Here is a 23,500-nt window from a genome sequence, read left to right on the forward strand (position 1 = left end):
GTGAATGTGCTTGCAATGTAAACATTTTCAGGGTTTACGAGTGAGGGTGGCACTTTATCTGCAGCCCAGCCTCCCAGGGAGCCTGTGAGTGGGACAGCCGTACTTACAGAAAGCCGGCCTTGTTTAACAGCACAAATCAGCAAATTCACTGTAATTGCAGACACTTGGTAGAGAATGGCCAATAGCATGTCTGACATCAACCGGCATAGTTAAAACTCCCAGGCGCCGTAAGTCTCTGTTACACGGAAAATATCCACCACTATCATTTGAGAGGCATTAATTGCTCTTAGCTCCCCAGGCAGCATTAAGGTCTCACCTTGTGTTCACGGGGCAGCTTCAGGCTGGGGCCACATGTGTGACACAGTCTTTTACAAAAGGGCACCGTGTATGCAGAAGGCCAGCTAGAGGTGCCTGGTATCTCTGATGAGATCTGCAGAACTGATTCTGTTTCACTGTCCCTAGGGAGGTCACTGAGGCCCAAAGATGCCAGCAGACCCCAGGCACCACTTCATGGCCTGACAGGTAGATTCCCGGTCAGGGCCCTACACAGAGCATACGTCTGAGCAGATAGTGGCCGCCTTGGGCAGAGAACACACTAATCTTTGGAGCCCAAGGGACACACCTGGAAGTCCCAAGTGGGGACCACTACTGGATCCATGAGGCCCAAAGTGAGTTTGGCATCATGGTTGAAATTAGTAGCACGGATACAACTGTCCAGAAGGGCACAGCTGGGCCTGAGCACACTCAGGTGAGGACACCTGGAGTCCCATGCCTGTGTGGTGAATTGGGCGCGGGACCAGGCCAAGGCTGAGGCATGGGCACAATGGTTTCTACCCTGGTTCTCCACATGTCAGATGTTCTATGAGCCCAGCGTCCCTCCCCAATGAACCAGCTGCCCCTGGAGAACAGCAGCATCCCTGCTCCAAGGCTGAAATCCCTTCATCTTGTGGGAGATGTCGCTGGGCAGTGCAGGGAGCATGGAGCTGGAGGCAGAGTTGTGTGGAGGATCCAGTTTCACCATTGACAGCGTGCACCCTGGGACAGCGGCCCCCTGCTACATGCGCACCCAGGGCAGCCCCTCCCTGCTCAGCGGCACAGCCGCGAGGGGGTTAGAAAAAGCGAGGGTTAGAAAAGTCCCAGTCTAAGTATGGCTGTGACACTCAGTGCAGTCAATTATGCACAGTCTCAAGTAGTCGAGAGCACTCACACATCGAGCACATGTCGCAGCCAGGCCAGACAGACTGTGACAGAGGGAGCAAGAGGCTGCTTCCTGAAGGTTATGTACATCAAGGCACAGCCTTCTGCTCAGGACGCCCCCGGGTCCCTGGGGACCCTGTAAAGTTACAGGGGACATACAAGGGGGGTGCGTGGGCTCCTTGAGTCTGGGATTTGATTTTACTCTGTGTGAGCCTGCCAGGGCCACCATAACAATATCCTACAGCCTGGGCAGCTTAAACGACAGACATGTATCACTTCCAGTCCTGGAGGCTTGAAGTCTGAGATCAAGATGTGGCAGGGCCGGTTCTTCCTGAGGCCTCTGTCCTTGTAGACCCTGTCATCTCCCTGTGTCCTCACATGGTCATCCCTCTATGTGTGTCTGTGTCCTAATCTTCTCTTCTTATAAGGACATCAATCCTATTGGATTAGGGCCCACCCTTGGGACCTCATTTTATCTTAATCACCTCTTTAAAGACCCCATCTCCAAACACAGTTGCATTCTGAGTCACATTCTGGGGTCAGGACTCCAACACATAAGCTTTGGGGAGACTTGGTGTAGCCCATGCACCCTTCTTAGGGCTAAGATGTGTGCTAGTCCCTCTCACATCAAGTCCCATGGGGTGATGTGGTGGCTTGGGGGACACTCCATGTGCAGGGATTGGAGTTCCAGCTGGGAAATCCACTGACACTACTAATCCCATGGTGAGCGGGCCAGTCCCCTCCTGAGTTGAGCAGTTCTGGGGTGTCTTCCATCAGGCTGTGTCACCTTGGCCTACTGGGGTGCCCATGTGACCCGCCCAGGAGTGCTTGGCGTCAGGAAGCTAAGGGGAAGCCTGAGGAGGACCTCAGGGCTGTGTGACGTCCCCCCCAAGAGACGCTCAGCAAACATGGGGACCCTCAGGAGCTGGGAGTTGGGGTGCCCTAGTCTGACATTTGATCCGGGAAGCCTCATGGGCCTGGGTATGCGATGCTGGGGGTGAGGAGTGTGTTGGGCAGTGACACAGGTGGGGGCTTGATGGGGCTGTGGCTTCAGGTGATGTGAGTGGTGGGATTAGATTCTGGAGGAGGAACCGTCAGGAGCACTAACGTGCAGAGCTGGGGCATGAAGGGGAGTGGGGGGTGGGGGACAGTCCCTATGTCTGGCTCAGAGTGACGCCCCGGGATAGGCACAGCAGACCCCATCTCTGTTGTCTGGACACCCCTTAGCCCCCAGGGGAGGTGGCCACTTGGTGGCTGCATAGATACACCTGGCACTGGGGAGAGGAGCCCAGGCTGGAGGCGGCAGTGCTTGTGTCATCAGCATAGTGATGACAAGGAAGGGACGAGGGGACGTCTGTCACCAGCAGACCCCGAGGGTGGTCAGGGGCCATCCTGGCTGAGGCCGGTTCTGAGCTACACACGGCAGCGGCCTCGGTGGCTCGAGCCTCTCAGTTCAGACGCGTCACGCCTCTAAATCCAGCTGCTGTGAAGTTGCCATGGCGCAGGCTGGTGGCTCAGAGGGCTGCTCTGCTGTGCATCGCTGGGGTGGGGGGCAGCAGAGGCGCTCTGCTCTAGGGAGGGTGTAGCGGTGTCAGCACTGCCTCCTGGCTGTGGGACTTTCCGCACGTGCTGCGGTTTCCACGGTTCCCACTCTGCATGGCACTGTGTATCGAGGAGGCCGCCCCCTACCTCCAAGGTGTCCACGGCCTGTTTGGATGACAGAAGCAGGGCAGAGAAGCTGCTGCTTGAGCTATCCAGGGGAGCAGCTGGATCCCAGCCCTCTTCTCAGCCCCTGAGCCCACACCGGTGCTGCCGCAAACGGCCTGTTTATCTGACTCTCCAAAAACTAAATAGCAGGTTTTCACCTGTTCCCAGCTGCAACAGGATTTCAGCAAGGCTTGGGGGGAATCCTGATCTCCAGGGACAGGAGAACTGGGATAGATTCTCTCCCCCTCCTCCATTTCCCAGACACCTGCAGAATAAAAGAGTCATAATTTTTTTTTTTTTTTTTTTTTTTTTTTTTTTTCCTGGAGGACCTCTTGGGAGAACTTAGGGGAAAAACATCAGGAAAATCATACTTTCAAAAAAAAAAAATGAAAGAATTAGTTCATGACTCCAGCACCTTAAATATCATGAAGGAACTTCTGGGAACCAGCAGTGAGTGCTTGATGAGGACACGTGATTTCATCCCAGAGAGACGGTGAAACTTCGCAGCAGACTCAGAACCTACTTACAGCACGCCTGTGGCATCGCCAGGGCTAGACTGGGCTCTAGGTGTTTAGGAGTGTAAAGGGCAGTCTGCGCATGAGTTTCCAGGGGCTGCCACAACAGAGGACCACGGGCCGGGCAGCTCGAACAGCTGAAGCTTGAACAGCAAGGTGTCCTCTCTCACCGTTCTGGGGCACAAGCACAAGGTCGAGTGTCAGCAGGACTGGCTCCATCTGAGGCTGTGGGGAAGAACCTGCCCCATGCTTCTCTCCCAGCTTCCAGAGGCTGCAGCGGCCTTGGCTTGTAGATGGCCGGCTTCCCCCGTGCACGTCTTTCCTATACCCAAACTTCCTCTTTCCGTAAAGACACCAGTCGTATTGGATTATAGGCCCATGATAATGACATCATCTTACCCTGATCGTCTGTAAAGACCCTATCTCCAAACAAGGTCATATTCACAGGTACTGGGGATTATGACTTTTGGAGGAAACACAATTCATGCCATACCAGTCTGCCTTTCAAAGATATACAAGCAATCACAGATATACATAATAATATCAATAGCTAACTTTTACTGAGTACTTACCATGTGCCAGACATGGTGCTAAGCACGTTACACTCATTCAGTAACCCTGCAACAGCTCTGTGAGGTAGTACTATGGGCTGAATTGTGCTCCCCCACCCCAGTTCATAAGTTGAAACCCTAACCCCCAGTAGCTCAGAATGTGACTGTATGTGGTCTCACAGTGATAAAATGAGGTTGTGTGTTAGGGCTGGCCCTAATTAAATGTCCTGTTCTTATAAGAAGAGGGAATTTGAGCACAAAGAAGGGATGCTTGTGCATAGTGAAAAGACCACGCGAGGACACAGGGAGAAGAGGGCCTCACGAGAAACTGGCCCTGCCACACCTCGATCTTGGCCTGCCAGCCCCCAGGACTGTGAGAGGATAGAGCTCTGCTGCTGAAGCCCTGTTCTTGGTATTTTGTTATGGCAGCCCTGACAAACTCGTACAGGCAGGAACATATACTCTCTCTGTTCTTCTGACAAAGAAACTGAGGCACAGAGTGTTACCAACCGGCCAGGCTTGCCCTGCCCTCTCGCATTAAACAAATGACCTCGAAGTCCAAAAGCTGATGCAAGGATTGGAAGGTTTATTCAGATTACACGTATTCAACTAAATTTCTAACCAAGCAAACAAACAAAGAGAAAAGAGGAGCAGTGGGGTCCAGTTCAGCCTAGTCCCAATCTGCGGGGCCAACCTACTCCATTAACAAGAATTGATAAAAGCAGTTCTCCCCTTTGTTTTCAGCATAAAGAAGAAAAGTACCAACTAGATTTAAATCAGAAAAACAAAGCATAGCCAGGAGCCCTCCACGGTGCACCTGTACAGACGTGGATACAATCCAGCAAACAGAAGAGGGCCGGGAAAGTCAGAGAAACGTAAAGAGAATAAAGCATTGACTTGTCAGAACTTAGGCCAGGGACTCCAGGAGAGATCTGCCAGCAGCAGAGACATGGGAACAAAATAGTCCCAGTGGCCACTTGCCTCTTGCAGCTGGAGTCCTCTCCAATACCCTTCCAATTTTTGCCAGTAATTAAATTAGGCTCTCGGATTCCAAAATCATAGAAATGAACAATGTACCCAGCAGTAAAGCAAGCAGCGCTTTATTAAAAGAGGAGATGGACTTATGCATGAGGGGGGTATCAACAGTAAAGCTAGCCCCCCCAGGGGAGCTGCTCAGGGTCTTTTTATAGGAAAGGAGTTAAGGGGTGGCAGGCAGCATCACTGGAGGTGGTCCGTTCTGTTCTTCCTGGTTGTGTCATGGGTGCATGCTCAGTAGGCAGTGCTGTTCATCATTGTCACCCCAGGAGGGTCATTGTAGCAGTCACCTTGATACTTTGTGCACAGGTGGGAATTCCTAAAGCGGTCTTAGGTTAAACTGTAACTTTTACAATTATAGTAAACAAGCCACTCAGGAAATATCTGTTTCCTGTCTTATGTCAGTCTGTTTTGTCAGGGCAGCCCATGGGGTAATCATTTGCATGGAGGGGTCTCATGACTGAGGAGTGGAAAAGTAACAAAGTGTCTTCTGCAGGGAAAATGGAGTCAGTTTGGTTCACAGGCTTAGCCTTACTGTTTCAAGAGAGGTTTAGTGACTTGGCTCATGTGGTCAGGACCCGACAGGAACAAGGTCTCTCTCTGCAGCACACACACTCTGGGGTGCTGTGCTGCACTTCCTTATACTCCATGGAAAAATGTGATTCCTCAGTGCACCCTCAGTGTGCAGGAGCGTGAGTGTGGAGGTAAAGCCCGTTTCAACCATTTTAAGCAAATGGGCACGAGGCGGAGGAGTATGGGATATGTTGTGGAATGAATGAAGGACCAAGCCCAGGAGCGAGAGGCAGAGCTGGCCGCAGAGATAGCTGGGTGCGGACTGGATGCACTAGGCTTTGTCTCCTGTTCCCCCTACTCCCTCGGAGGAAGACCTGGCTCTTCTCCCATCACAGATCATGTGCCGCACCTCACAGTCTGTGATGAGGTAGATTGATTTAGCTAATGCCATTTTTACTGTTCGAAAAGTGTCCTTGTTTGAACCCACCCCCCAACACCTATGGTGAAAATTGAAGCTTAAAAATTGCCCTGTTCTTACAAAAATTTTAAATTCTGCCTGCCTTTGCTGTTTCCCGCCTATGCTGTCCCTGACTAATAAAACCAAGAGCTGTATCTGGATGTATCTAGACAACCTGAGGAGGAAACCGCCCTGTGGAAGTTTTTGCTGTCCCTAAGTGATTAACTGGATTGTCTTGGCTTCTGTAACCAGCTGGCAGGAGGCCTCGCGAAACCCTCTCCCTCCTCACACTAGGAGGAAACGTGTGTGACTATATGATTTTCTTGCCTGTGTGACTATGTGCCTTTAATAGACCCTTTCAATTTAAACTCAGGGCTGTTCTCTTACCAGAATATCTGGAGAGACAGTTGCCGGTAAAGACCCCCTTTTAAAATTCTCATTTGAGCGTTCTGGTTCCTTTTCCGTGCGACAGCCTCACCACAAGTCCAGCTGCGGAGAGACTGGGATCCAGGGTGATCAGATTCCCACGGGGCAGATTTCCACTGGCTGCTGCCAGCCCAGCACTGTGGGAGTTGGTGTTTAGTGGGTGCAGAGTCTCAGTCTGGGAGATGAGAGAATTCTGGAGAGGGACAGTGGTGATGTTTGCACAGCAGTGTGAACGTGCTCAATACCCCTGACCTGGACACTTAGATGGTCAAGATGTTCAGTTCTATGTTACGAATGTTTCACCACAATAAAGATTATTCCTTAGAGAGAGATACTGACGGGTGCACTGAGAGATGGGCTTAGATGGGGCCCACTTGGGTTGGGCCCCAACCTTAAGCCATGCAGCTTGCGTGGCGCCGTGGCTGGGCACTCGCAGGCGTCAGTGGCATGGCCAGGGAGGTCAGTCCCCAGCCCAGGATGGCGCAGGCAGCAGAAAGGCGTCCTGGCGAGGGATCATCCCGGGGCTGTCCAGGGCCAGGGGACCCTCGGGCTGCAGCAGCGAGTAGGACTAATGGTCCCAGAGGGAGCGCGGCTGTGAGGGCGTCGTGTCCATCCATACTCGGGTGGCCACACGGCAGAGAGCAGGTGTCCTCGAGAGCCCTCCTGACCGACGGGCGGAGCAGCGGACCCTGGGACGCGGTGCGTGCGGCCCGTCTCGGGACCCTGCGGGCCGGGTCCACACAGCTGTGGGGCGGCGAAGCCTGGAGCCCGGGAGCCCGGGGCTCGCAGCCGCACCGCAGCGTGAGCCCCGGGGACGTGCGCCAGGCGCGGTCCGGGGCGGGAATCAGGACGGGGAGGGAGCCAAGTAGCGAAAGGGGCAACCGGGGTGCCGCCCAGGGCCAGGCTCTGCCAGAGGCTGCGCGACGCCCGCCGTGAGCCTCCCAGCGCCCGGGCACCGCCGCGCGCCCCAGGCCACCTGCTCGCCGGGGCCCAGCAGCCGCGCCGCTCCCCCCGTCCAACGCCCCGCTCTCTGCCGGCGCCACCCGGCCCACCAGCCACACCCGCCACACCCGCCACACCCGCCACACCCGTCACCGCTCGGCTTCACTCGGCTCCATCCGGCCCACCCGCCACCGCTCGGCTCTACCCGCCACCGCTCGACTTTACTCGCCACCGTCCGGCTCCGCTCGGTCCCATCCGCCAGCATTCGGCTCAGATGGCAGCCTGAGGGTGGGGTGCAGGTGTAGGTCCTGCAGAGCGACAGCTGAGGGGCAGGTGTAGGTGCCGCAGAGTGACAGCTGGGGTGCAGGTGTAGGAAGTGGGCAGCTGGCAGACAGGAGGTTTGCCCCTACTTTATCTGGTTCCCGAGTGTCCCCCTTGTGACCGCATCCTTCACCCTCTCCACGAGCCAGATGGAGCCTGTCAGCAGGTGGGAAGCCGAGCGTGCAGGGCGTCAGCAGTCCAGGGGATCTGCCATCACCGGACAGGGGCTACCTGAGCAGAGCTTGAGCCACGACGCCAGGTGTAGCGGATTGAATCGTGCCCCCCCAAAACTCATTGCAGCTTGAATTGTGTTCCCCAAGTTTTATGTATTAGAAACTTGGCCCCCACTGTGACTGTTAAGAGGGTGAGAAATCCTATTAGGATAATTGAAAGGAGGAGCCTTAAAGAGGTGATTGGATTGTAGGACCGTGCAGTAGTGAATGGATTAATAATGGTGGTCAGGCGTTTGGTTCTGAGGGCTTTAAAAGAAGAGAGAAAGAGTCTGTCTGTCTGTCTGTCTCTCTCTCTCTCTCTCTCTCTTGCTTCTCACCATGTGATCTGCTTGTACACACCGGCTGCCTGCCACTTTCCGCCTTGAGTAGAAGCAGCATGAGGCCCGCGTCAGATGCAGCTGTCCCAGAATCCTGAGCCAAATAAACCTCTGTTCTTTATAAATTACCCAGTCTCAGGTATTTCTGTTATAGCAACACAAAAATGGGCTAATACACCAGGGTCTGTGACTAAATTTTGCCACATATTGGCTGAGTTCTTGGGTAATTTGCCAAGAAATGGAGATTTTTATAATAGTGTGCTTATGTACAAATATATCACTCTGTATCTCTCACTGGATAATTCTCTCATTATATGAATATCTTACTATATAAATATCTCAGCACATATAGCTCACTGTATGTATCTCTCACCATATGAATATCTCACTATAACTATGTCACTATATATTTCTCTCACTATATATATCTCTCACTATATATCCCTCACTATATGAATTCCTCACTATATATATATATCTCACTTTATATCTATCACTGTATATCTCACACAATCAAACTCTGCTCTCTTGTTCTTTTCCATCTATCACAGTATTATCGATGTCACTGGCTGCTTCTGAGTTTATGTGGGTTGACACACATGGAGTTTAGGACAAGGTCAGGCAGATGTGCTCAGTGTCAGCTCTCTGAAAGTCATCAGCTGGGGGACACTGGGGTGAATTCTGAGATGTGTGATGGTTCCTGCCCACCTCCGGGCACCATGGGTACATTGCTGAGGGTCAGATTGGACAACGGGTAGATTGTGGTGACAAGATCCACCCAGGGGAATGTGGGTGCCCAGACACCTCAATCCCAACACCCGGCATGGTCCTGTGACTGCCATCAATGGCTGCACTTCAGGCGCTCTGGGGATGCTTCTTTTTTCATTCTGGCAAGTTGATTTGAAATTCTTATGTGGTCTTCATAGGATTCAGGGCTACCTGTGATCCATGTGCAGGCCCCTTCTCAGTCTGGCTTCCACTCTCGTCTACTGAAAGGAAATAGGCAATGTAGACAGGGTTGTGATTCCCGGTTGGAAAGCAAGATACAGGAGTTTTGAGAAATGGTTTCAGCTCCAGAGCTGTGTGGCCCCGAGCCCCACCCCAAGACCCCAGGGGGTGGGTTCTGTTGATGGGAACTGCAGGGACAGGGAGGCCAGTATTGCAGGGGTTAGTGTTAGGATTACGCTTCGAGGTTTAGGGCTGGATATCATGGTTGTGGTTAGGGTTGCTTCTCAGGTTACCTCAAACACTTCCTTACCTTGAAAGGGCCCAGGCAAGCGCTTCCTCTACTCAGTCGCATTTTTCTAGGATCCGAATTGGCTCCAGCATTTTGTTTAAGATTCCCCATATGACCTTGTGATGTATCCAATGCAGTCAGTCTCCAGCATGTTGTTTAAATCCTGTAACCCTGAACCAGCAAGTGGATGTTTCGGCAACCTTTGATTTCCTTCCTCAGCATTCTGAGCACAGCAGGACAGCCACGACACTTCTGCAGGGATGACTTTTGGCACTTTTCTTAGAGGACTTAAATGCTGTTTTTGCGACTCTGGGTTTCATCACAACTTCATTGCTTGTGATGCACTTGCCAACTCCAGGTCTGCCTGGCTTTTTCTGTGAACTCACCACCTCTCTGTCTCTCTCTCAACAGCAGAGTCTGATCAGAAATTGGCTCCCACGTTGAATGCTGTATGACAGTCACAGCCCTAAGGGGCACAGGACTTCAAGTCTGGGTCTGTGTCCTGCCCACCTAGCTCCCTTGAGTTGTGCCTAGACAGGGCCTTGAGTCACGTGGGGCACCCAGGCCAGGCAGTGCCCCCGAAGCTCAGAGCCCACCTGGCACAGGATCATCAGCTTTCTCCCCTGTGCCCGCCGGCCTCCCACTGAAGACACACTCAGTCTGTGCAGTGACCTGGTTTTCTTCTCTGTGTGATGGCTCACTCCCAAGAGGGGACAGGGACAGGAGGAGGAGCAGGGGGTGTAGTGCCATCCCCATCTCCCCCCAGCTCTTCTGTGGAACCCTGGCCCTGGATACCAGCCTTTTATACCCCGTCCTGTGTTCCCCAGCTTCAGACAGGTCACAGTGGAGTCCCCAAAATGTTACTCCCATGACTCCATCCATCTACGACCTCCTAGAGCATTCTCCTCCTGAGTCCCCGCCCAGGCAGACTTGTCCCATGACTCCTTCCCTTTTCTAGGCCCCGCCTCCCTCTCCCCCATTTCAGAGACTTAATTTTACAGGTGGAAATTTTGGGACTGGGGGAGAGGACCTATGCAGGAGCATACCCTGATTATATGTAGGGCAGCCTCAAACCCAGATCCCAGCAGTCTCCCCCCGCCCCCCTTTCACTGTTTCCCGGAGCTGGAGGAGGAGGGACCAAGAGCCCACAGCTGGTGAGGGCTCTGTCATTAAAGGGTTTGGGACCACCCCACCACTGAAGCCCTGCTCTGTAAACGTGCCCCAGATCCTGGGGCTGCAATTGCCCCCTCTGCTATGATACCTGATACCCAACCTGATGACTGGACCCATAGAGAAGAAGTTGGGGCCTTGGCCAACTGGTTTCCTGACTCCTTTTCCTTTTCTCTTGAGTTCCCACTCGTGTCTGTGCCTGGCTTTCGCCTCTGAGGCTACAGAGATGGGGGTAACGGGAGAGACCATGGGGCGCTGGTGGGGGTGGTCCCCTCCCGACCCATCCCTGTCTCCATCTCCTCCCCTGGTTCTCTCCCTGGGCCCAGGAGGTGATTTAAGTGGGACTTGGTTCCCGTGAGACCCGGCTGAGAGTCTGAGTTCCCGTGGCCTCCCGGACTCTCTCACCTTCGGAACTGGGGACAAGGTACACAGCCCGTGCTGCAGGTTTGTGTGGGAACAACGTTTATTGGAAAAGGAGGCCAGAAGAACATAGAGGGGAGCCATGTGGGACATGGAGGGGATCTGTACCTGTCCATAGCCCGTGAGCCCTAAAGGAATCCCGGCCCCCCCACATTTTCTGCCTCGTCTCTGGTCATGAAAGTGGAGGGTGTGTTTGATCGCTTACATCTTTTTCGACACTCCTGTGGAAGGCAAGAGGTCAAAAGACGTTCTCTGAAGCCCCCTCAGTGCTGGGGCGTGGAGGTGTGTGGTGGCCACCTCTCTCTCTGTTGAGATGTGGTTTTATTGCTGGGGCTTCTCCCTTGTGTGTGTCCTCTGGTGTAGGATGAGGCCTGACTTGTTACTGAAGCCTCTCCCACACTCTCCACACTTGACTTTTGCAATTCTTGAGATTCCTAACCCCACAAATAATTTGCCTGTGTCCTCTGGATGCACTTTCTGGCCTGTTCTGGACTCTTCTTGAGAACTCCCCATTAGTCCTTTGGGTGGGCTGGAAAATGTGTTTGAAATTCTCCTCTGCTTTGTCCTTTTATATAAGGGGTTGGACCCTTCTTTGACCCCTTGACCTTCAGCCTTGTCATTCCAGCTGTGTGGATCAGAACGTTGCTGCTCCTGATTCTGACCAACTGGATGGAGATTCCCTGGCTGGAGAAGTTCTCTTGCAGATGTCCCTGGGAAGGTCTGAGAGGAGTGATTGTGTTCCACATGTTGCCTGAGGAATTTCTGACTGGAGAAGGCCAGAGGGCTTGAAGAACATGGGTGGATCTCTGGCTTTTGTTCTGCTGAAAGAGGAAGTTTTTGGTTAGGCAAGATGTAGACAACACTGTCTGGGACATCTGCTTTGTTGTATGGTAAGGCCTGCTCCCCTAATCATTCCTCATGTGGTAACGCCTGCTGTCTCCCACCGAGTGTTCCTTTACAGTCTTTTTTCATTCCATTTTTGTTCTCTACATCTTCCTCAGAAACCCAGAAATCCTAGGTCAAGGGCCTTGTCTATGTATCAGCCAAACCAGGGACCTTCAGTAGCATCAGAGGCAGCTTCAGTCTTTATACAGAAGGAACTGCAGTGACTTTGCCACACACACTACAAGTATCTTCTGGGTCATATCATATCGTCTTCTCCCCCTAATCTCTGGGTACTTTTCCTGATAGAGCATCTGCAGCTATTTTATTCTACTGAGAAATAATAACTGACTTTGGATTACATAGATGGGGATAGATTTTGGATGTGTTGAACCCTCAAAACTCATGTGAAATTCTGATCCCCAATATGGCAGTGTTGGGAGCTGTTTGAGTCATGGGGGGAAGATCCCTCATGAATGAATTAATGTTCTCCCTGGAAGGTGGCAGTAGTGAGTGAGTTCTCACTCTATTAGTTCCAATGAGAGCTGGTTGTTAAAAAGACCCTACCACCTCCCCCATCTCTCTTTCTCATGCTTCCTCTTGCCGCTTGTACGTGCCAGCTGCCTGCCACTTTCCACCATGAGTAGAAGCAGCCTGAGGCTCATGCCAGATGCAGCTGTCCCAGTATCATAAGCCAAATAAACCTCTGTTCTTTATAAACTATCCAGTCGCAGGTATTGTGTTATAGCAACACGAAAAGGAGCTGTTATGGATGGACTCATCCTTAGTGACTTTTCTTATGAGGGAAAAGGGATCTATAAAGTCAGGAACCACTTCGTCTGGAGATGCACAAATGTAGAAGGCAGTGTAGAGTAGTGGTTAAAGAACACTGAATTTGAGTTTCCCCCGTCAAAGACATTTAATTGAGGACTCTTGTGTACCTGGTTCTCCATCAGGAAGTGGGATTCAGAGTGGTCCAGTCCCCCTTGAGTAAACGACTCTGGTTCCTGCTGCCTAAACTAGATTGTGAATTGCTTCTCTCTCTGTCCACAAATCATAAAATGAAAATATGTCCTTCCTTGGGTGACACGCCAAATATTCCTACTTGAGTTATTTCATTCAGTCTTAGGCCATTTCAAATTTAATAGAAAGTTCTGTTTTAATTATATCCCTAATCAGACTTCTTACCTCCTGACTCCCACCTTTATCCAAACCACCATCCTCTCTTACCTGGAGTCTAAAGTGGACTCTGATGGGATTACCCACTGCAGTTTATTTTCTGAAAATTAACCAAAACTCCACAATTGTTTCCATCTTAGGAAAATCCCCAGTTTCTGGGCAGGAATCATGGGCACTACATGTCCAGGCTTCTGTGTATCTCTCTGACCTCTGCTCTCTTCCCTGCTTCCTTCACCTGGGTGGTCTCAGCCATTTCTCAAACACCCTCACTCTCTCCTGCCTCAGGGCTGTTGCACGAGCTGCTCCCTCTGCCTGGAGTCCTTTGCCCACAACTCTGCACCTCTCAAATGTTATGTCCTGAGAAGAACCTTCCCTGACCGTCCCTTGTCACACCCTCCCTCCCCTCATGATGATCTCTAGGCTCTTTTCTGGATTAGTTGTCTTGAAAGCACGAATCACTGTCTGATATGCACATGCCTGTGCGTGTCTGCGTGTTTCCTTAATTCACGTGTCAGCTGCTCAAGAGCACATATTCTGATCATCCTGTTCTGTGTGTATTTCCTGTTCCTGGAACATCGTCTGGCACAGAGTAGGAATTCACGTGACAACTAATTGAAATAATAAATGAATGAAAAACAACATATGCATGTTATTTAGGAATATGGAAGAAATTAAGAAACAATTAAAAGAGCCAGATGAAACTGCCTTGATAAAAGAGCTGGTAGGTGCTTGAGACTTGTTCTTTGTCTCTAAGCCCGTCAGGACTATATGTTGTTATATATTTTTCATATAAAAAGTTAAAAAATAAAATAAGAACAGAAATTTGAAAATATAAATTGTCCCTAAGAGTCAAAGGCAAATGAAATGAATCCTTAATTTCAGAAGCACCTGATTTGAAATTTTTCCATCTTTCGACTGCATTTTACTCTACTTAAGAGTTGTACCATGAAAATTCCCAAGGAGAATTCTTTCTCTTCTGTTCTATTTAAAGAATAATAGTGGTGCCCACCTCTCCCTGCTGTGAGCTCTTTCTTCCACTTGCTGTCCCGCTTGATACCCAGCTCCTGGCCATATTCATCCCCGTACCAGACCAGCAGTTCACAGCCCGGCCTGATGACCTGGCAAGTTCGATAGAAGATCTGCCCGTGGTATTGAAAGGCCACCAGGTTCTGCTCCTCATCATCCCGGGCACAATTCACATACCTGGGGTTGAGGCAGACAAAGGGACAGAAAATAACAGGCAGTGAGTCTCCACTACCTGCCAGGGCCATGTTGTGCTTGTCACCAGATGGTCAAGGCCCCCATGCTGTGACGGACCATGCCGTTACCCTCCTCCAGGAACCTGCTGTTCATACCTAAGCCTCTTTCTCCAAGTCCTGCTTATGGTGCTCATCCTGCCTGGAATGCTTTTCACCCCCTTGCCTACTTATCCATTCTTCAAAGCCCAATTACAGACTTACCTCCACCTTGATTGGCCATAAAACACTGACTTCTCACTTCTCTAAACTCTGAATCGATTTCTGCTCATAGCACAGAATTTGGTGTTTGATCAATCATGTACTCCGCTTCTGGATTAGCACACATCATTCTTTACTCACCCCAAGTCTATCTTCTTTTAAGAGACCTTTCTCTAATCTCCCATAGTTTACCTAGGTGCCATTCACCTGCCTCCCTGGGTTCCCATAGAAACTTAGAGGTCCCTTTGTCCTAGCATGGAAATACAGAATAATAACAGCATGTCCATATTCATATCTTCTAATAAAATGAGAGTCCCTCATGGAAAGGGGCTGGTCCATGCAGCACAGAGGCCCGTGACCACCCTGCAGCTCACTTCTCAGGCTTCAGGTTTTAATTTCATTGAAGCTGGCAAGATTTCCTGCCCTCACAGATTAAATGTCCCTTGTTTTAGGTTGTCTTGGCCTTGTGTACTTCTCCTATAATCAAATGTTTCACATCTCCGCGCAATAGTCCTCCACGAGGGCATGGGTTGTGTGATCTGTTCATGTGATGTACTCCATTTTCTAAACAAGAATATAGTAAGTGCTTAATAAATGCTGATTAGATCAATTAAAGTGCGAATCCAGCATCCCCAATGAATCTAGGCTCCTCAGCGTTTATTCTGGTGCCCCAATTTTGTCTATCATAGAGATTTAGTTTTTTCATAAAAGAAATGGTAATATTTATATTTTATCTCTTTTTTCCTGGATGTACATAATATGAAAGAACATTGTAAGGAGAACAGAGAGTGTAAAAACCATCGAGGGAGGCATGCTGAGGTGGAAAGAAGCCGAGCTTGAGAGAGATGAGTGTCCCTGCTGGAACCCGAAACCTATTGGCCTTACCTCATCCAGTTGGCCCGAGATTTGTCCTTTCCATCCACATACTCATAGCAGTTTCTCCCCTTGGTGATCTGAATTTCAGAAAAATAAGTTAGTCATTTTGGGTTTGAGGGGCAGGTAATAATCAGAATTATTTTATTGTACTGTCATCGATGCATTTTGAGCCTGCATGGATTCAGCCGCCAATGGTGGCACATGCTGTGTACTCCTCAGCATCATCTACACATCTGAGTTGATTTGTCCAGTCAGAGCTGAGGCCCCATAGGGAGAATGCACTTTTTCTGTCTCTGTGCCACTTTTCTCCCACTCACCCACTGACCTTTAAATAGGAGTTCCAGGTTCATGCAAAGACCACTAAGTACACAGAGCTAACCATGTTGCCAGTATCCATGTTCTAGCATGTAGAAGGTGATGTCCCACCAAAGGCACAGAAGGGATATAGGAAGCCAGAAGATGGGGTAAGATAGGCCCTTCTCACCATCCAGGAGTAGCCACTGTTGGCTGCCTCTTCATCTTCTGTGATCTGGCCCTCAAAGGGGCCAAAGTGCAGACCCAGTGGAAGATCGGATGCCTCATTCCATACTCCAAGCCCGGCCTCAGGGATGCCCGACGGCCCAATTCTCAGCCCAGGGGGCAAAGTGAGGGCTGAGCGGTTGGGATGCCCCTTGTCCACTGCACTGTCCTTTACAAATGTAGGGGGTCCATGAGCCACACAGCTGTCGATGAAGAAGTCCTGGCATTTCTCACAATCTGGAGGCGAGAGCAGCAGGGATTTGGAAAAGTATAGTGCATGTTCCTGGATATAAAGAGCTTCAGAAAGAGCCCAGCAGTTACATAATTTAGCCTCAATCCTGTATCCCAAGCCACCAGAGTAAAGGAATGATTTGGGGTCAAACAACAAGATAAAATTATTCTACCGGGATATAGCCTTCTCCATGAGTGGGCCAAAAGGGTCACTTACACAGGTAGTCATCATCCTGAGGCTCATCGGCCTCTTTGTATGACCGACCCTTTCTTTCTCGCAGGCTGTACACCTTCACTTCAATCTCCTTTCTCTCGAGTTCTACATTGGAGAAGAGTAAGTGAGTGAAGTTAGGAGTCTGGAGTGTTTGTTTCTGTTTTTTCAGAAGATGTGAAATCTCTTACCATCAAATTATTATCTATCCTTCTACATACTCTGGCTCCCCACCCCTTCAGTACCTCTTAACTATTATTTCAGAGAGACTAAGACTCCACACTGACTACAGATGCATAAGTCAATTTTAGTTTCTGGATTCCCATGATCAGATTGAACCTCCCAAACTTTCTACTTACAAAACAGTTCATTCATGCATTTATTTATCCACAAAATATTTGTTGAGGGTGCATTACATATTAGGCATGGAACAAAGGCATGGATGTACAATAAGAAAATGTGGTCTCTATTATCACAGTTGTATGTATCAGTTCTTTTATATTTAATTTAATGCTTTTAAAACATATATGAGCTATATGTGTTTATCTTCATTTTACAGATTAGCTTTAAGGAGTGCAGAGAATTTATAATGTCTGCCCAAGGCCCTAATGATTCTGCGTGGATTAAAACAAGCGTGTGACTTCAGAGTTGGTGTTCCCACATGCTATTCAGTACAGTACCTACCTTCTGGTCTCAGCATAGTCCAGCTTAAGTGCAGGCCTATTGAAAGTCTACGCCACGTATCTAGACCATACTCACCAACTTTTCTAAAGGACCTAGAGGGGATAAAGTCCCCAAATTATTTTCTCTTACCCAATTTTTGTCTAGAGTGCCGTCTGGAGGTACTTGCTTCTGCAGGAGGGGACACTCGTTTCTGGGCCTTCTCTGAGTCACTTGTGTTCAGGAAATCTGTTGTTCCGGGCAATTTCTTCCAACTAGATTCATTACTTAACAGTGCCCTGGACATTCCCTTTAATGTGAGAGTCACATATTAAAAACCAACATACATTTATTTAGTTTCTTAGGGCTTGCAACATGTATTCACATGTAGCAGTTTTGTTCAACAGTCCCTTGAAAAACCTGGAGTGTCTGAATACCAGAGAGAAAAGGAAAGGCCTGATTGGGTAGTGACTCCAGGACTAGAACCCATGTCTTAAGACTCTTTTTTTTCAACTTTCTCTATATACGTGAGAGTGAGGGAGGGAGAATATTTTGGAATACTAGCAGGAGACTCAACCAGGTCTGTGAAAGAAGGAGGTAGGGGCTTATAGAGAAAAAGAGGGGATCTTCTATGAACTAGTAGACTTTTGATGGAAAGAGAAATGTAGAAAAGCAGAGAGGGTACAACACACATCTAGAAAATGAACAGTGAGGTTGGGAGGAGAAGAAACAGTTGGTATAAATGTATGCAGACAACTAAGAAAGTCATGCTAAGAGTTGCAAACTGCCATAACCAGGAAGAAATATTTAACTTTGGAATTGAATGAACTGGTTCCTGTACCAATTCTACTTAAGGAAGGGTGTACTATTAGTTAATTCTACTCAGCTTTCTGATCCACAAATTGGCATGCATTCTCATTCTTAATGGTATAGTGAACATGAAATGCAATAATGTTCACCAAAGTGTTTTGTGAGTTGTTAAATACAGTGCAAACATGAGATTAATAATTTCTCTTATAGTCCTGACATCGATTTACCTCCTCAACCATCTCTACAGTTGAAATCTAATTCAAAGATATTATCTTCAGCATTACTTGACCCTGTTACACGTATTTTAATTTGCAAAACTTGGAATCATTCAGAAAACATTCAGGGGGCCCTCAGGGGCTCTAAGCCTCGCCTGGGACTCCTGAGAAAAATCGGGTATGGACCATGCTCTCAAAGAGCTCACAATACAGAAGCAGCAGGCTAAATAAATGATTCGAAACAGCATGACATTTGCCTAATTTGGGCCCAGAGAAAGGAGTAGTTACTTCTTCCTACAGGGAGGAGAGTTTAAAATCAGTACCAGGATGCATTTCTACTGGATAGTGTAAAGTACATGAAGTGCTAAGTCATTTTCCTATCTGTTGTTTCTCAGTCAAACCTCAAACTTCTCAGGGCCTGGAGCAACTTTCTCACATCTGAATGTATCCCTTGTGAGAGAGTAGGAACTTTCTCCGTCTTTCTCTGGGACCGTGCGCAGTGCAAATTGACTGTATATTTGCAAGTTTCCCTCAGAGTGTCTTAGCGTATCTCTCACTTAGCACAGCAGACAAGAATTAGGTTGAAATAATCAGTCCGATGAATAATGTAAAGGTGTCCGGGTAAGGCAGCATGAACTTTACAAAACACGAAAGTTTTAATGAGCTTGTAAGTACTTTAGAGAATGAAGGAGTATTGGATTAGACTGAACCACTACTGACTGTGATCTCAAACATTTCTGTAGCTCTGTTTTTTCATTCACAAAATGGTTATAGTTATAGTTGTAAGGTTTGAGTGAGTTTATTCATGTAAAATGCTTAAAATAAAGTCTGAAATATTGCAAAAATAAAACGAGTGGTAGTGATTATTGTTGCTCTTCTTATTAACTCTTAAAATGATGATGTCAGACATTGTGCTGAAGAGATCAGAAAAGAAAGGCAGCAGTCCTAGGATACTCTGCACATTCTCCTTCCCTTCCATGTGTTTGGATCTTCCATGAGGAAGATTGACTTGTCGATAGGATTTTTCAGTTACTCACATTCTGGTGTTTACTCTGTCCCACTCTGAAGGCCGCCCGAGGAGGTTTGACTAAAAGGTGATGAGAAATCAGTGTTTTGGTCGGTAAATATTTCCCAGCTCAGAAGATTCTCATTAGGGACAGAGAATTCTGAACTAGAGTGACAATTCCAAGTATTATCCACGGGTGATTTGAAAACGGTTTCTGAAGTAACATTAAGACATTTGCTTCTATTGGAGGCATTGCTAATTTTCTTAAAATGTTTTTTTTTTTTTAAATTGAATCCTGTATCTTGGTGTTAACACCACACTCTCACCAACTGAGGTAAATGGTCACCCACGACAAAGCAAAGAAAACAACACCAAACCTCATCTCTGCTTCTTCTTGTGTTCACAAGGTTTCCATTACATTTATCTTTTAAAAAATGAATTGGCTTAACTTTCATGGAAAAACGCTAAACAAAACCACACAATGGAGGAAAGGACAGTCTCTTCAAGAGACGGTATGGCGAAAAGTGGATCGCCATATGCAAAAGAATGGAGATTGACCCTTATCTTACACTACATACAAGAATAACATCAAAATAGATTAAAGACCTTAATCTAACACCCAAAAGTATAAAACTCCAAGAAGAAGACATAGGAGAAAGCTTCAAGAAATCGAATTTGGCCATGATTCCTTGGAAATGACACCAAAAGCATCAGTGACAAAAGCAAAAATAGACAAAGAGACTATGTAAAGCCTGAAAACTTCTGAGCACTGAAAGAAAAAATCAGTGGAGTGAAAAGGCGACCTACAGAATGACAGAAAATATTTACAAACCATATGTCTGAAAAAGGCTTAATACCTAGAATATCTAAAGAACTCCTACAACTCAACAACAAAAAAAACTCAGTTAAAAAATGGGTGCTATGACTGGATTTTGCTCCTCCAAAATTCATATGTTGAAATTCTAATTCCTGGTGTGATAACATTGGGAGATGGAGCTTTGGGGAAGTAATTAGGGTTAGATGAGTTCATGAGGGTGGGGCCCTCAGGATGGGAATAGTGCTTTTACAAGAAGAGGAAGAGAGAGATTCCCCCCAAGAGGTCGAAGCAACCTAAATATCCATCAACAAGTGAATAGATATAGAAAATGTGGTATATAAATACAATGGGCTATTATTCAGCCTTAGAACATAAAGAAACCCTGCCAGTGCTATGACGTGGACAAACCTTGAAGACATTTTGATAAGTTAAAGAAGCCAGTCACAATAAGACAAATATGGCATGGTTCACTTATATGAGGTATCTAAAGTAATCAAATTCATAGAAACAAAGTAGAATTGTTGCCAAGAACTGGGGCAGGAGGAAATGGTGTGTTGTTGTTCAACGGGTGTAGCTTTAGTCATGCAAGATGAAAAAGTTCTAGCAGTTTCTTGCACATCAGTGTGTATATAGTTAATAATATCAAACACTCAAAAATTGTTAGGAAGGGTAAGTTGCCGTTGTGTGATTTCTCATAAGAAATCTCAAAAGGAAAAAAAAAAAAATTCTTGTAGAAATCCCACAAGATTTCTCGATAAGAGACGATAAAGTGACTAAGGTGGGGATCAACTGAGTGCAGATAACGATGTATGACAAACCATGGGGTTAGTCATGTCTTCTTCTAAGACCGTTGATCCAGTGACTGACCTATTAAGACATTAGGGTTAGAAAGCTTTTTGGTGGATTTACAGTTCAATGAAAGTTTAGTTAATTTCCCGCTGATTAATTAACAATGTCTAGCAAAACCAGTCTTTCTTTTATTACTTTAAAGAATGATAAACTTTAAACATATAGAACAGTGTGGAGAATAATGCTGGAAAACCTATAAATCCATCACCATCCAGTCCTATTTCAACATTCGGACACAGCTGATGGAAATGTTTTCATTTCGACTTTTTATTTCAAAATTCAAAAATAGACATAAAACAGACAAAAGAGCTAACTATGACGCAGTGAAGCCACCTGCCAGCCCTTCCTCCTTCTCTTGTGATAATAACTTCTGAGTTTGGTATTTCTTACTCACATTCAGATTTTTATAAGTTTAGCACTTATTACTGTATCTGTAAATAAAATATGTAATTAATTTACAGGTTTAAAACCTTTATATGAATAGCCTCTTACTGAATATAATGTATTGCACCTTGCTTGTTTGTTGAACATTTACGCTTTTGAGAGAACATGGTCTCCTTTGTTAACTCCTGAGATAAAGCCGAGACATCAACCCAGGATGGTTTCAGGAGGTCACCTCTAATTCCTCCTGGCCCCTCACCTTTCTGTCGAGGTGTCCATTCTTCATCAGAATCCTCAGTGTCATCCACATGGTGCTTGGTCTGCCTTTGGTGACACAGGAAAGCTGGTTGAGAGGCTCCGACACCTGGAAAGAAGCCAAATCTTTGTCCTAAAAGGGAAGTGGTGAGAGGAGGAACAAAGGGTGGTGGCAATGGAAAGCACCACAAAGCCAGTGTGGCTCAGCGCGTGCTGGGAGAGTCTTGAACAAGGTCAAGATGTGAGCTCTGCATGACTAGTGCCGATACTCGGCTGTGCACTGACAAAAAAAAAAAAAAAAAAAAAAAAAAAAGATGAGGAAGAACAAAATTTCCCCTCCAGATTTCTCTCCATACAGAAGGGAACTGTGGGCCCATGCAGCTGCCTAAGAGAGAGCCAAAATAACACGGGGACAGAAGACCTGTTTTATATTTCGCAGGCCGGTCTGCAACCAGCACTTGAAGTTACCTAAATTAATCAGCACATTATCGTTCCTTCTCACATTCCTATAGTGAATTTTCTCCAGTTCTCCCATCTCTGCCCATTCTTCCTTGGAGAAGTATATGGGAATGTCTTTGGAAGCATCTTTAGCCTAGAGAAAATAACATAGTTCATCAGTGATTTACTGCACACATCACAAGATCGAGTGGGGCCTTTCCTTCTGCCTTGTAATCTTAACAATCAGAACATAGGCTGGGGTCTTGGGGTGGTCTCTGTGAAACAAGGATAAAGATGTTCATTACCTCCCTCCCCAGATTGTGTTCTGTTTGAGAGAACACAGCATTTTCCTAGCTCTCCCCAACACAGAGAGTTTGATTCTTGTCTCCTTTTCTCCCTCATGTCCCAGACAGGACCAATTGTCCCCATTGCATGCACATGCACAGCCACGGTCACACAGAGTTGCAGGCCACAAGTCTGTGGCCCTCCAGACACCAGCTGCTTGTCACTAGTACCCCCTCTCCATCCTTCGTACAAATCCTGCTTGGAGCTTCGCTCGACTTCCCCCACCTCTCACCATGGGCTTCCACCCTGTTCTCCCTGCATCTCCCTCAGGGTTCTCCTCCGGGGAGCTGTTGGAGCTCATGGTGCCGGGACAGGATGGCAGGCCCTGCTCCACCTCCAAGGTAGAGAAGGTCCCGTGAGTCTCCCAGCTGCAAGGCCAAAGCTCCTGTGGAAAGAGAGGTTGTTGGGAGGGGGCCACAGCCCAGACCGCTGCCCAGAGCCAGGCTCTGTCTTCTCCACTTGGCCAGGGTGTCCAGACCAGGAAGATGTGGGGACCCTGCAAGGACTGGAGGGCGTTGGGGAGGTCTGGGGGCTATTGACGGGATGGGGGGGTCTCTGCTGGCCATCACAGACCACCTAATGTAAGCTGTTTTGTTTCAGTTCCCCTGCATCTTGATGCATCTGAGGAAGCGTGGCAAAGGTGACTGAGGGTCAAGGCTACGGGTCTTCAAGGGGATTCCTGAGGTGTGAGGGCTAGGGGAGTCCCATGGAGACCTTGAGGGCCCCTGACTGGTGGGACTCAGGTTACCCTGACCAGCGGGGCTCTCCTCCAGCGAGAGGAAATGAACATTTCTCATAGGAAGGCTTCCGGGATCTCCACCAGGAGATTCTGGAAAAGTCTGGGAGTAAAGCAGCCTGGATCTCTAAGGAGCAGCAATCCCTCAGGCTGAGGAGATTGGGGGTCTCCAAGGACAATGAGATTTGGGGTCTCTCAGGCTGAGGTTCTGGGAGTTTCTCAGGTCGAGGGGATTTGGGGTCTCTCAGGCTGATATTATTTGGGGTTTTTCAGGACAAGATTTTGGGTCTTTCGTGCTGAAGAGATTTGGGATGCTCAGGTTGAGAGGCTTTGGGATTCATCAGGTAAAGTGAATTTGGGGTCTCTCAGGATGAGAGGATGTGGCATTTTTGAGGCTGAGGAAACTCGGGGTCTCTCAGGCTAAGGAGATTTGGGGTCTCTCATTAGGGGGCATTAGGCTCTCTGACACTGACGTTATTTGGGGGTCTTTGAAGCTGAAGGACGTTTCCAGGCTGAGCAGGATCTCTAAGGTTGGGGAAAATTGGTCTCTCTGTGGCTGCGGTATTTAGGGTTTCCCAGGCTGAGGGGGTTG

At 48.1% G+C, this 23,500-nt stretch overlaps 1 pseudogene; it reads right to left on the reverse strand.

The window, feature by feature from the left end:
- Window positions 1-11,242: 11,242 nt before the first annotated feature.
- On the reverse strand, window positions 11,243-22,473 carry LOC134369048 (histone-lysine N-methyltransferase PRDM7-like; annotated as a pseudogene).
- Window positions 22,474-23,500: the final 1,027 nt, after the last annotated feature.

This window comes from Cynocephalus volans, unplaced genomic scaffold (genome assembly GCF_027409185.1).
Source record: "Cynocephalus volans isolate mCynVol1 unplaced genomic scaffold, mCynVol1.pri scaffold_35, whole genome shotgun sequence".
Taxonomy (NCBI): domain Eukaryota; kingdom Metazoa; phylum Chordata; class Mammalia; order Dermoptera; family Cynocephalidae; genus Cynocephalus; species Cynocephalus volans.